The sequence below is a fragment of the Lutjanus erythropterus genome, chromosome 11 (assembly GCF_056507025.1).
Source record: "Lutjanus erythropterus isolate fLutEry1 chromosome 11, fLutEry1.hap2, whole genome shotgun sequence".
In the NCBI taxonomy this organism is placed as follows: domain Eukaryota; kingdom Metazoa; phylum Chordata; class Actinopteri; order Lutjaniformes; family Lutjanidae; genus Lutjanus; species Lutjanus erythropterus.
Window position 1 is genome coordinate 40,984,923 of NC_139327.1, and position 12,238 is coordinate 40,997,160.

General features: G+C 38.6%; 1 long non-coding RNA gene across 1 annotated transcript; it reads left to right on the top strand.

The window, feature by feature from the left end:
- The first annotated feature begins 3,453 nt into the window (after positions 1–3,453).
- LOC146319626 (uncharacterized) lies at positions 3,454–7,536 on the top strand. Its single transcript, XR_014771556.1, has 4 exons — positions 3,454–3,576; positions 5,665–5,700; positions 7,240–7,291; positions 7,455–7,536. It is a non-coding gene; the product is annotated as an uncharacterized LOC146319626 (long non-coding RNA).
- The last annotated feature ends 4,702 nt before the right edge of the window (positions 7,537–12,238 follow it).

The following is a 12,238-nucleotide window of genomic DNA, read 5'->3' on the forward strand; positions in this document are numbered from 1 at the left end:
ACCACAAAAACACTAAAGAAATCACTTAGGTCAGTCTTAGGGGTCAAAGACAAAATGATCATTCCATATGAGGTACCACAGGGCTCTATTCTGGGTTCCTTGCATTAGATTATTTTCGTTTTTTAAAGTCATATTTAAATTGCCAAATGAATACACTGCCACAGCCGTACATCGTATGGAGGTGGAACATGGTGCAGATGATCTCTTTTCTTTCCTTCAGTCTCCTCATCATCCTAAAACCTGGAGAAGCAGCTGAACCGTGGACAAACTCAAAACAAACGTGATTAAAAACATGAGATGCTTCTCATTATTATTTCTCTTGTTGTTATTGTTGTCATATCAATTATTTTTTAAATTATAACTGGTATAAATATTATATCTAAATATTACTATGATTCTTACATAAATAACCTGAGTTATATACTGTGACTTAACCTGATTTAAGACATTGCCTTGTCCTCTTATTATCTGTTCCGTTTTTCTTTTAATCTGATGTACAAGCATGAATTGAATTTTTGGATCAGCAGACAGCTGAGACCAGCCATTTTTAATTATCTTTGGCCAGTTCAAAAATAAAGATAATATAGAGGACAGTCATGGCTTCAGTTCGGTAGGATGCAGAGATGTTTCAGATGTCAGTGAACACCCCAAAAGTTGGAGAGTAAACCCACCAAAGCCAACATTTGTACCCACATTTATGTGATCACTGAGTGTTAATTTGAAACCTGGCTGGTGTCCACTGTCTTGCAGTATTTTTTAGGAAACAAAATTAAAGTTAAAGTATGAAGAATAAAGAAATGAGAAGCCTTCTCGTTGAATCTGTGCTGTCTCTCTGGTCTAAATGATATGAAGACACATGGTATCACTCGTATTAGAAGCAGACATTCGTAGTTTAGTATGTCTCTGCTAGCTCAATATCAGACACAGCAATGAGCTGATATTGGATTATATGTTTCACACACTTTCAACAAAGCTGCAGCACAGAAGATTACGCCACTGAATAATGGCCAGAAAAATGTAGGGCAGAACATTATGATGTCACAGTGAAGTTTTGATCTTTTGGATATAAAATGTCACCACTTCATCTTTTCATCCTAATGATTTCATTGTTGGAGAAATTCCCTAAAGGCATTCCTGAGAGATTGTGCCCACGAGAATGAACACCTCTGTCTGTCACTGGTGTAGAGGGATAAAGAAAGTAACAGAATAAAACATTAAAAAAAACTGTACTATAATCAGTAACTACAAGAGCAAACACTTAAAACACACGAAGACAGGCAACAGAATACAACTATCGTACCTACAGTGGTGAGATAGTAGCAAGTCAGTAAAGCAAAGTAACGGTACTATGATACAGTCCAGTATAACACTGAACACCAGGATGCATCTGAATTTTATACTGTTTGATGGTGTAATTATACTACAGTTGTCTGTATTAACAGTGGGTGACTGTGGCTCAGGAGGGTGAGCAGGTCGGCAGTTCGATCCCTGGCTCCTCCAGTCCACATGTCAAAGTGTCCTAACCCCCGAACTGCCCCTGATGGCTGACGCATTAACGTGTGAATGTGAGTGTTGTGACTGGGTGAATGTGACTAGTAGATGAACAAAGTGCCTTGAGGAGTTGATGGATGAGGAAATTTTAAATTTCTCTGTTGTGGCACTAAAATAGCAATATCTTATATTTTATCTTTAAAATGCTTTATAATCCAAGTCCATCCATGATATATATGATCCAGTACATAATGTGATACATGGTATAATATATTATATATACTGTTGATTTACACTGTAAACACATATTATTACAACAAAATATAGTCTGTAGAGATGTACAGATCCACTTTTTTCAGTTCTGATCTGATATAAGATTCATTTATTGATTGATAAAACAATTAGTTGTCGACTATTTAACTACCTGACAACTAATTTGATAATCAGTTCATCAGTTTGGATCTTTTTTCAAAAGAAAATTGTCCAGATTCTCTGATTTCAGTTTCTTAAATGTGAATATTTTCTGGTTTCTTTCCTCTCTGACAGTAAACTGAATATGTTTGAGTTGTGGACAAAATGAGACATTTGAGGACGTCATCTTGGACTTCGGGAAACACTGATCAATATTAAACAACTAATCAATTAGTCATAAAAATGATTCACAGATGAATTGATAATGAAAATAATCATTAGTTGCTACCCTAAAAAGATGTTTTCTTCAGTGTGTACAACACGTCTCTGCAGCACCACAGTCATTTTTAAACAAAAATCAAGTTTTATCAAATATTGCACATCCTCCAATTTGAAAATTGCAGAAGGCCATATTACAGTTTCCATAAAATTCTTATTAGTTGTTTTATATCCAGTCCAAGTTTCCACTATCTAGAGAGCTGGTTTAAATTCATGCATGGCGCTTGTGTAACAGTGTCCTCCAACCACTGTGGGGTGCTGTAGGACTGTGGTTCAGCGAACGTGGCTCTGGCCAGAGAACAGTGTCATCAGTTGGATTTCATTTTTATTTATGTAAAACTTAAATTTTGAAACATGAATGAAATGTCTGCAAAAATGCGACAAGACTGTGATGTTCCACGAAACAGCTGCAACAGCTGCAGCTTTCAGAAAGTTAAGACTGCCTGGAAAAATGAGCCAAAACAATCGAGAAAGACTAAATATGGTGGAAATCAGACTAATTTCAAAATATGTCACTATTATACCAAAATGTGTTTCATGTGTCTACTTTTCAGAATTATGATTCAATAAAATATTGGATTGGGTAATAATAAAAAAAATCAGTAGATTAATGAATAAATTAATCAAAAAATTAGATTAATCCTTGAAAAAATAATTGTTAGGTGCAGCCCTAATTACTGAAACAAGTATTTACCAAAATTACAGCGGCACAGATATGTCATATCTGCTGATGTTAACACATTTAACATCAGCAGGACGGAGCAACGTCATGAAATGCAGAGAGAGAATTGAGTTGTTGAGCTACATGAACCTCACAGCACATCATTAGTTACTTCTGCACTGTACAGGAAACATAGCGGACAGAAGGTAGCCGAGCAACAAGAGGCAAAAACAGTGTGACTACAAAACACAATTTCAAAATAAAAGTCTCTGAACACAGATATGTCATACAGGCCCTCGATACCAATACTGGAGTGGATTGGTCCCATCTCTAACAGTTTACTATAGATAGACAGATAGATACATACATAAATAAACAAACAAAATAAATTCAAAGTTTCATACAAGACTTTGTCCTACACTTAATAAAAACTGTCCAAGAGTACGTAGTCAGTAGGACACGTCACATTTCTTGTTTTATATCTATGGAAAATACCTGCTCCTCATCACTTCCCCTCCAGTCATGTAGTTTAGTTCTGCTAGTTTAGTTAAATATCCTCATGTAACGTTTGTTACTTAAGCAAACTCGTCACTAACTGAAGAGTAGGGAACAGACAAGGCAGTTGGGGGAAACGCTGACTGTGACTCCAGAGACCGGCGAGGAGAGATAAAGAACTGTCAAGGAGGCGAACCCTGGATCAGAGATGGTCTGCGTGAGGCCGACCCTGCTGGCCTGTGAGTATGTTCATGTCAGGTAGATGGAGGCTCAGGGTAGCAAGTTTTCTGTTTTCTTAAAGTGTCTCCTGTATAAAAACAATCATTTATACTATAGTGTATCAATATTAAGTTAAATAATAATGTAGTTTCATCTTTAACACAGATTGTAGAAACTGATTGCATTAACAGTGGATCAGACAACTAAAAGTGAGTCAAAGTAAAAGTAAAGTACGTATTTTAACACAAAATACTCAAATTTGTACTTGAGTACAGTACTTTGTGGTCCAGTGAGTCAGATTTAGAGGGATTTATTGTCAGGATATGACAGAAATGGAATTTAACATTCATGATTATGTTTTCATTACTTTAGAATAACCAGAAAATAAGTTAGTTTTGAAGGAGCCCTTTATGTCTACAGAGGGAGCAGCTCCTCTTCATGGAGGCTGCCATGTTGAACCATCTTGTTTCTACAGCAGCTCAGACTGGACCAACAAATAGATACAGACTTTAATGTTTTGTACACTCAAAGTGTAAGTTCTCCTACATGCTTGGAAGGAGGTAGTGAGATGAGATGTTTGCCTCCTCCAAGGTCAGCTAGAGGCAACTAAATCCTACACACTGCTCCTTTAATTCATTTTGCTTATATGGAAATATCAATCACCATTTCATAAAATCCACTGACTTCTTCAAATGTCAACCAAAAACCCAAAGAGTTAATTTTATAAGGACATAAAATAGAAAATAAGTAGGGATGTTATTAACGACTAATTTCCTTGAGGATTAAACAAAATTAAAATAGTTAATGAAATGTAAACTGTGTGTGAGTGTAGCTAATGTTAGCATTGGTAGCACCAGCAGCCTGCTCTCCTCGCAGGTTAATGTCTGCAGGCCTGTGCTGAACGTTGTTACACGTTGAGTTGATTCTGACACAACTTATGTACAACCTGATTTTCATTTCCTACATCAAATACTGACAAACCAAAGCTGGTTTCGTTGTCATCTGTCCAACCTTCCACTGCTGGTTTACATCCCAGGAGATGCTGCTCTTCTGAGACACGACAAATAGCCAAAAACAAATGTTTTTAACGTTTACAATTCATTTTAAAAGATATGTCATTTCTGTGTATCCCCGGATAGTTTTAAGAAGGACAAATAAACTGAGCTACTTCATTATAGTAATTTAACTAGGGTTCAACTTACACAGTGGTTTTCAGGGGAGCCCTATTTTCTGGTGAGCACAGCTTCTAAAATTTCCAGACATGTGCATGACTCTGAAAAATGCAGAATAAAAAGCTCTGACCCTCATCTGATGCTCCACAATGGAAACAAGTTCAGAGTGGGAGTGTCAAGGCAGTTTGATGCCCGTCAAGATCCTTTCAATGCACGTTCTGCCATTTAGAACAATGGTGTACTTGAGAACGCGTTAGTCATACTCTGATCTTTGTGAATGTAAACTAATGTGGAGAGTTCTTAAACAAAATAACTCATACATACCTGCATAGAAACAGCTGTTCTGTTGTGTGCATCTCTCTCTCACACTGTGTCCTCACTGACTGTCCCTTCACTTCCCCTTCTGTCTGTGGACTGTTATAATCGAGAGAAAGTAGAATTAGAGCCGACACTTCAGTTTGCAACAATGAAAAGCAAACAGGGACCAAAGTGAGTAAGACGTTCTGTCTGTATCAATGACCTCCGTGTCAGAACCTCACACAGCACAGCGGTCAGGGTGGAACACACAACAGAGCACACAGGTGTTCATAACTGAAGATACATGTTCGGAAATTATAATACAATGTGCAAATTAGCACACATCATTGTATTTTCATTTATTTATTTCAGGACCCTCATGTTTTAGAGCTCATGTCCTTTCAGGTGAGCCGAGCTCCTCTTAGCTTCCCCGAAATTCAAACTGTGAATTTAACTAATGTATTAATTGCTTTGGTAAACAAACAGAAGAGCTAAACCTCTGACGATTGCAGCTCCTCTTATCTGAGGCATTAGGGGAAATTGTTATTTCTGTTTATTTATTTTCAGTTTTATTGATATGCTGCAAAAAACATAAGAGAGATTTATCACCCAGTTACAGTCTGTCCGTCTGTCTTTCAGTTCTGGCTGTTATGCTCATCCTGATTTCAGTAACCAGTGAGTATTGATATTAGTGTTATATTCATTTTCTGTCTTGTTATTTATACAGATATTTGCTGACATGCTTATGTGGTAAAGTTCTTAAGTTAACTAGGCTACAACACAGGTTGTATGAATGTATTAATGAATGTGAACACCAGCACTACATCAGTCCTGCTTATTTTCTGTCTGAAGCTCCTCTCTCGTTAAAACGCTGCATTAACATTAGTTTTATGGAAACTGAACCAGGTGCAGGATGCACCATTCCCCATATTCACACGACATTCATTTTCCTCTGATTTCAAACTGTACACTGTTTTCCAGGTCATACGTCATATATATGTAGAGAATCTGACTAATTGTCATTTCACTGCCTCCCAACTGATCAGCAACTTAAAAGACAGCAGATAGTGAAAATTCAGGGGGACACCAGGCCATATTTCAAAATATAGATAAGATATTTGATAACCTGTTATTTACCTCAGCTAACATTAGCATCCAGCCACTTCCTAGCTAACGTTATCATTTGATCATTTTACTTGGCATGATAGGTAAGGTGTAAACTGATTCTGAAAAATCAATGCACATTAGATATTTGGACACAAGTGAAGTTCAGTAGATGTACTGCTGTCTCTTCACCAACCTCAGAAATGTTCTGGCTCAGTCATTAACGTTATGTGACATTAAACTCACTGAAATGGATATTTCTGTTTTTGTTCATACAGATTAATCCAACAAAAAAAGTTAGAGGCACTGTAGCAGCATGGGTTCAGTGTGGCAGTAAGGATGCTAGCTAGAAAGATGTCTGACTCACCAGATACACACTGCTGGTGTAAGTCTTGCCATTGGTTGCTTGGTCCAAGTGGAATCATGGCGTTTGCGTCTACATCGATGCATCTCCTTCAAGCTGCAACCTAGACACTGAAAACTGCAAATTAGCACCTGGAGCACTCATGGTACAAATATAAAAAAGCTAACAGCTGTTACTAGTGATGGACTCGTTTTAATAGCAGAGCTCACCTCCTGATGTGCAAATGTTCCACCAAAATAAGTTCCCCCTCAACACTATTTTGCAGCAGCACCATCGCTGCATCCTGGGCTTAGCATTTGTGATTGGTTCAAAGAAATGCAAACAAGGCAGGGCATTTTTTCCTCTATAGCAGAATGTGTATGTGTGGACTCAAACTTTTCTCCAGTGCCAAGTCCTGTGGACAGACGTCTGCCTATGTGAGGCTAGCCAGGACGTGGCTGAATGCTAACGTTAGCTGTCTCAAAGCAGCTAACTGGTGATCAAATTAGGCATTTTACTTACTGAACTGAAATATGGCCCAATGTTCCTCCACGTTGTCACTATTCATTGGCTTTTGAGTTGCTGATCAGTCGAGAAGTGGCATATGGGTAGTTAAGGGCACCTGGGAAGGCAGAGTGGTGCCGTTCGATGCAACTTTGGTGGGAACATTGTTGGCTAACTTCTTGTGTAACTTGGGTCTTATTGGAGTTTAGTAATATAATTAGGTTTACAGCTCATGATGAAACTCTTATTCATGTGCACTTAAGGCCAAGTCAACTCTGAATCATCATCATCAGAGGAGGACGAGGAGAGAAAAGGGTAAGAAAATCTGCTGTTCTGTGTTAAACACTTGATTGAAATATTTAAACAAAGTTCTGTTTTGGAGTCAGTATGAAGGAATTCCTCAAACAAGGCTTTAAGGGGAGTCAAGATCCCTGTACCTTTCCTCCTCTTCTCACCCTTTTTCTGACCTTTTTCACAGCTCTGAAAAAACAGAAGCAGAGCATCCATGCAAAGCAAAGGCAGTGGAAACTGAAGACAGCAGTGAAGAGGATGAAGACAGGTCAGTAATTTCACCTCCACCTGACTCATCATCACTTTATCTCCACGCTCTACTATTTTGTCCTATGATTTTTTTTTTCCTTTCTAACGAATATTTCCAGCATACTGGAAACAAACTATTTGACCAACTTATTTAAATGCAGAAGGTGTACGGTTGTATTTCTGTTTAAAAATGAAACTATGTGTGAGAATACTTAATTTCTTGACACTTTGTAAGTTTATTTTGTTTATTCGATGCGCTGAACGCGTCAGCCCCCAATCTTACAACTTTTTACAGGCAATCATAATGCCAAGAATTGGCTTTTAAATTTTTTTTAGACTTTTTGAATTTTAAACTTTAAATTTTTACATTTTTATATTGTAGACTTTTCTGCATTGATTCATAAATTTTCAAGGCAGAATTGATTTTTTCCACACAATCCTAATAGGATGTTGTAAATCCTTAAACTAAAAAAACAGGCCTGAAGGTGTGTTGGGGTAAATACCAGAAACAAATCAATTTGACTGATTTGTTTATGATTATATTTCTAACATGCTGCTCAGTAAAAGACATCCGAGAGTGTTTGGACACATTAGATGTCATGCTAAAAGTTAACCTTTCAGTCTTTATGGTTCTGAATGTGATCCTGTCAAAGTCATTAAATGAATAATTCAAAATGTTTCTGCATTTATTTAGTTTGGACAAACAAAATAGTTTTCAGAGGCTAATGATGAGATGAGAAAACAATTACAATCCATCTTAGTCCATGAAAATATTTGGTTTAGCATATCTGTAATGTACGGAGCTCCTAAAGTGTCATGAAGAAAAAAAAAACTAGATCGTGCGCACGCGATAATAAAACATGCGCACGAGATGATAAAGGTCCCTTTGAAAAGTACTGTCTTCTGTGAAGTCTCCGTCGCTGTCTGAATGCAGATCCCTCTGGATCCAACTCAGCCTCTTACGTCTTCTTTTTTAACTTTTAGGCCATTTTCTTGGCACTTGGTAAACATCCATCATATCCATGCGTGATGCCAACTTAATGAATGTTATTCATTTTGTTGTTGTGTATTATTTGTTTTGTTTGGTAAATGCTGTGTTCATGTTGTGAGAAAGTAACCTGAATTTGGGTCAAAGTAGATAACTGCAGTGGCAGCTTTGTGTCAGTGGGTGGCAGTGTGAGACCGTTGTTTGCACTGGTCTGTGGTCAGGACCGTTGCTCTGCTGGTTTCCTCTCATAGCAACAGAGGATCCAGTTGAGTCCAGTCGCGTCTCCCTGCCTCATCATTGTTCCCTGCAGTACAGGACACACACATATAACTGTTCATGGGTGCCGCAGCCCGGTACCCGTAACACATGCATCTTCCCCGGACCCTGTAATTGTTCCTGGATGAAGTCAATAACACGGCCTAAATCTGCACAGTCCTTCCGTCGGCTGAGCCTATTGTTCTTCAGTATGCGCAGCAAAGTACTCCTGCTGATGATTATCCTATGTCTCCTGGCAAGAGCAACAAGAAGTGAAAATAAAAGTTAATTAGCTGAGTTCTTCTCTCCATTGTATCGCGTGTGTTACTGTGAACATCTGAAGTGGTCACTACTGAGAGCCGTATGCATGGACAAGTCAAAGCTGGGAAATAATTGTATCTCGAGCGCACGTTTTAGTATCGTGTGCACGATTTAGCTTAAACGTGTGCACGTTTTATTATCTCGTGCGCACGTTTAAGTATCTCGTGTGCTCGTTTTACTAACTCGTGCGCACGATATATATATTTTTTTCTGCATGACACTTTAGGGGCTCCGTAGTAATGTTCTATAATTTGTTTGTTTGGATACAACTGGCATACAACTTGGTTTTTGTCAAAGTCTTCTTCCCATTCAACTTCATAGAGGCCAAAACTTCTCCATATGTTAGCTGGTCGGGTTGTGTCCATCGGTGGTTGCTCATGCTCAGCCATCCTCATGAAAACCGTGAAGTAGGCCAGCTAAAAATGTAAACATGACAAAATTGTTTCTGTCTGTTTGATTCCATCATTGACTTGGTTCAGTTGTAAGGAATGTACTGCCTGGTTTTAAACTGGTTTAAGAGGCCATCATGATAACAAGAACTGGGCCTCGTAAACATGTAACTCAGAGGCAAGACTTTCCAACAGTTCTACTGACTTTCCACCCACAGCTTGGGAAAAATGAAAGCAGGATGTCCACGCACAATAAAAGCAACAAAATTTGAAGACAGCAGTGAAGAGGACAATAACAGGTCAGTAACTGCACCTTCACCTGACTCAACATGTTTTTATTGCCATCTTATGATACCAAACTCAGATTTTCTTCCATCCAAAGACAATTTCCAGAGTGGCAGATGTCATGCAACTCCTAGAGAGTAAATACCAGTAACAAAGAACTTATTGGGACATAATTTGACGAATTTGTTTATAGTCCTGTGATGAACTGGCGACTTGTCCAGGGTGTACCCTGCCTCTCGCCCAATGTCAGCTGGGATAGGCTTCAGCTCCCCGTGACCCTTCGGGAATAAGCGGTTTCAGAAAATGGATGGATGGATGGAATTTGTTTATTATCATGTCTCAAACATGCTGAAAGTCTGTCCAGCTCATTTAAAAAGTCAGTTCAGACACATGAGAGAGAGATGTTATGTTTAAATTCAACTTGTCATTGAAGCCAAAATGCTTCCATATGCTAGCTGGTCAGATTATATCCATCTGCATTTTCTCAGGCTCAGCCATCCTGACCAAAAAATCAATAACTGGCTTTGTTGAGAATGTAAATATGATGCATGTGTTTATGTCTGTCTCTTTCCACCATCTCACTGGTTCAGTCTCAACGAACAGTATCACCCAATCTTCCAAAATTGTTACAGGCGAAAGTAGTCGATATAAGCAATAATGTCAAGATCATCTTTTAAGAGAGAATCACTATGTATGTAAGAACTGATTTTTCCCCTCACACAGTGTAAACTCGTAACACAGAAGGAAAGCTGTCAGGAGGAGCTCAGCTCACGCTCAGCCATTCTCTCCAAAACTCAACAACTGGCCTAGTTCAGAATGTAAACACAACGCACCTTTACATCTGTTTTGTCTCACCATCTAATTGATTAATCTGTAAAGAATGTACGACCCAATCTTACAAAACTGTCATAGGAGATCATAATGTCAACAACTTTTTCAGATTATAGACTTTTCTACATGGATTCTTAATCTTTCAAATGAGAACTGCAATGCACCTGAAAACTAGGACAGGCTAAAGCAGACACTCAGAAGCAAGGCATTGAGGGGAGTTGAGCTCTCTGTAGTTTTTCTTCCTTCTCATGTGTTCTAATCTACCTTCCACAGCTCTACAAAACACCAAGCAAAAGCAGCAAAAATTATGGACAACAGTGAAGAGGAAAAAGACAGGTCAATAACTTCATTTACACTTTTTATGATCTCAAACTCTGATTTTCTTCTCTTTAAAGAAGAATGACAGACTTCATACACCCCCAGGGGTTAGAAATCGGTAACAAGCAATTTCACGAACTTATTTGGTCATTCTTAAATTTGTTTTCGATAATATTTTTAACATGCTGAGAATCTGTCTTGCTCAAAAAGTGGTGTTATGTGCCACAGTGTGTGTGTGTGTGTGTGTATGTGTTCCTGAGGTCTCCTTAGCTCAAGTACTGCACCTCCCTCACCCATAACCCCATTGTGCAGCTGCAGTGAATGTCAGGGCTGCAGTCAATCAGCAATCAGGGCCTGGTGCTCAAAAGCAGGGAGACTGCAGCTGTATGGGACCAGTGGGCAATTTGGCAGATGAAGGGCTGCATGTCTGCAGTCTAGTCCTGCAGGGGTAGGCTAGACTGCCAGTAGTTGTGTGTGTAATGTGCTTTGCTAGCTCTCCCAGCTAGCATAGTCACTCATGTTTGTGTATTCTGTGTCTTGCTAGCTTTCACAGTTAGCAGGGACACTCATTGGGTGCGTCATGTGACTTGTAAACTTTGCAGGCTTACAAAGTCACTTGTTGTCTTCTGTGTCTGTGTTTTGTTAGCCACCCTTGCTTGTTATGTTTGCTTTACTTCATTTAATATTAACTTAATTTGTTAACAAGAAGAACCTTTGTTTACACCCTTGTCTCAGTTTTCCCTTCTTTGTTTTCTCCCAGTTACATTTATTTATTGTTACAACCCTCATCCCACAGCACAAACCTGGGAGTTGTAACAGTGGGTCAGAGTCAGATTGTGCACATCAGGAGTTATTTATCAGTCATCTTTGTTTTATAAAGCAAACACAATATGATTGCTCCATTTTCCCTTCACCGTCGTACAAGCCTTTCACATGCTGTGTGGTCAAATTGTATCCATCTGGGTTAGCTTACATTCTCAACAAAACTCAAAAGTATCTTAGTTTAGAAAGTAAACACCACATGTTTACATATATCAAGTTTCACCAGCAATGTACTTCAGACAAACAGGAGGTACAATTTTGTCTTACAAAAGTATTACAAGCAATCATAATGTTAAGATTTGACTATAAAAACTTCTGACTGACTTTTATGCATCAGTTCATAATCTCTCAAAAGAGAATAGCAATACTTCCAAGATTTTTCCCCCTGATCTAGTAGGACAGTTTACACCCCAAACTCAGAAGTGAGGCTTTCAGGGGAGTAGAGGTCTGCATAGCTTTCCTTCTCTCTCACAGTTTTCTTACCCTCCTTCCACAGATCTGAAAAAACAAAAG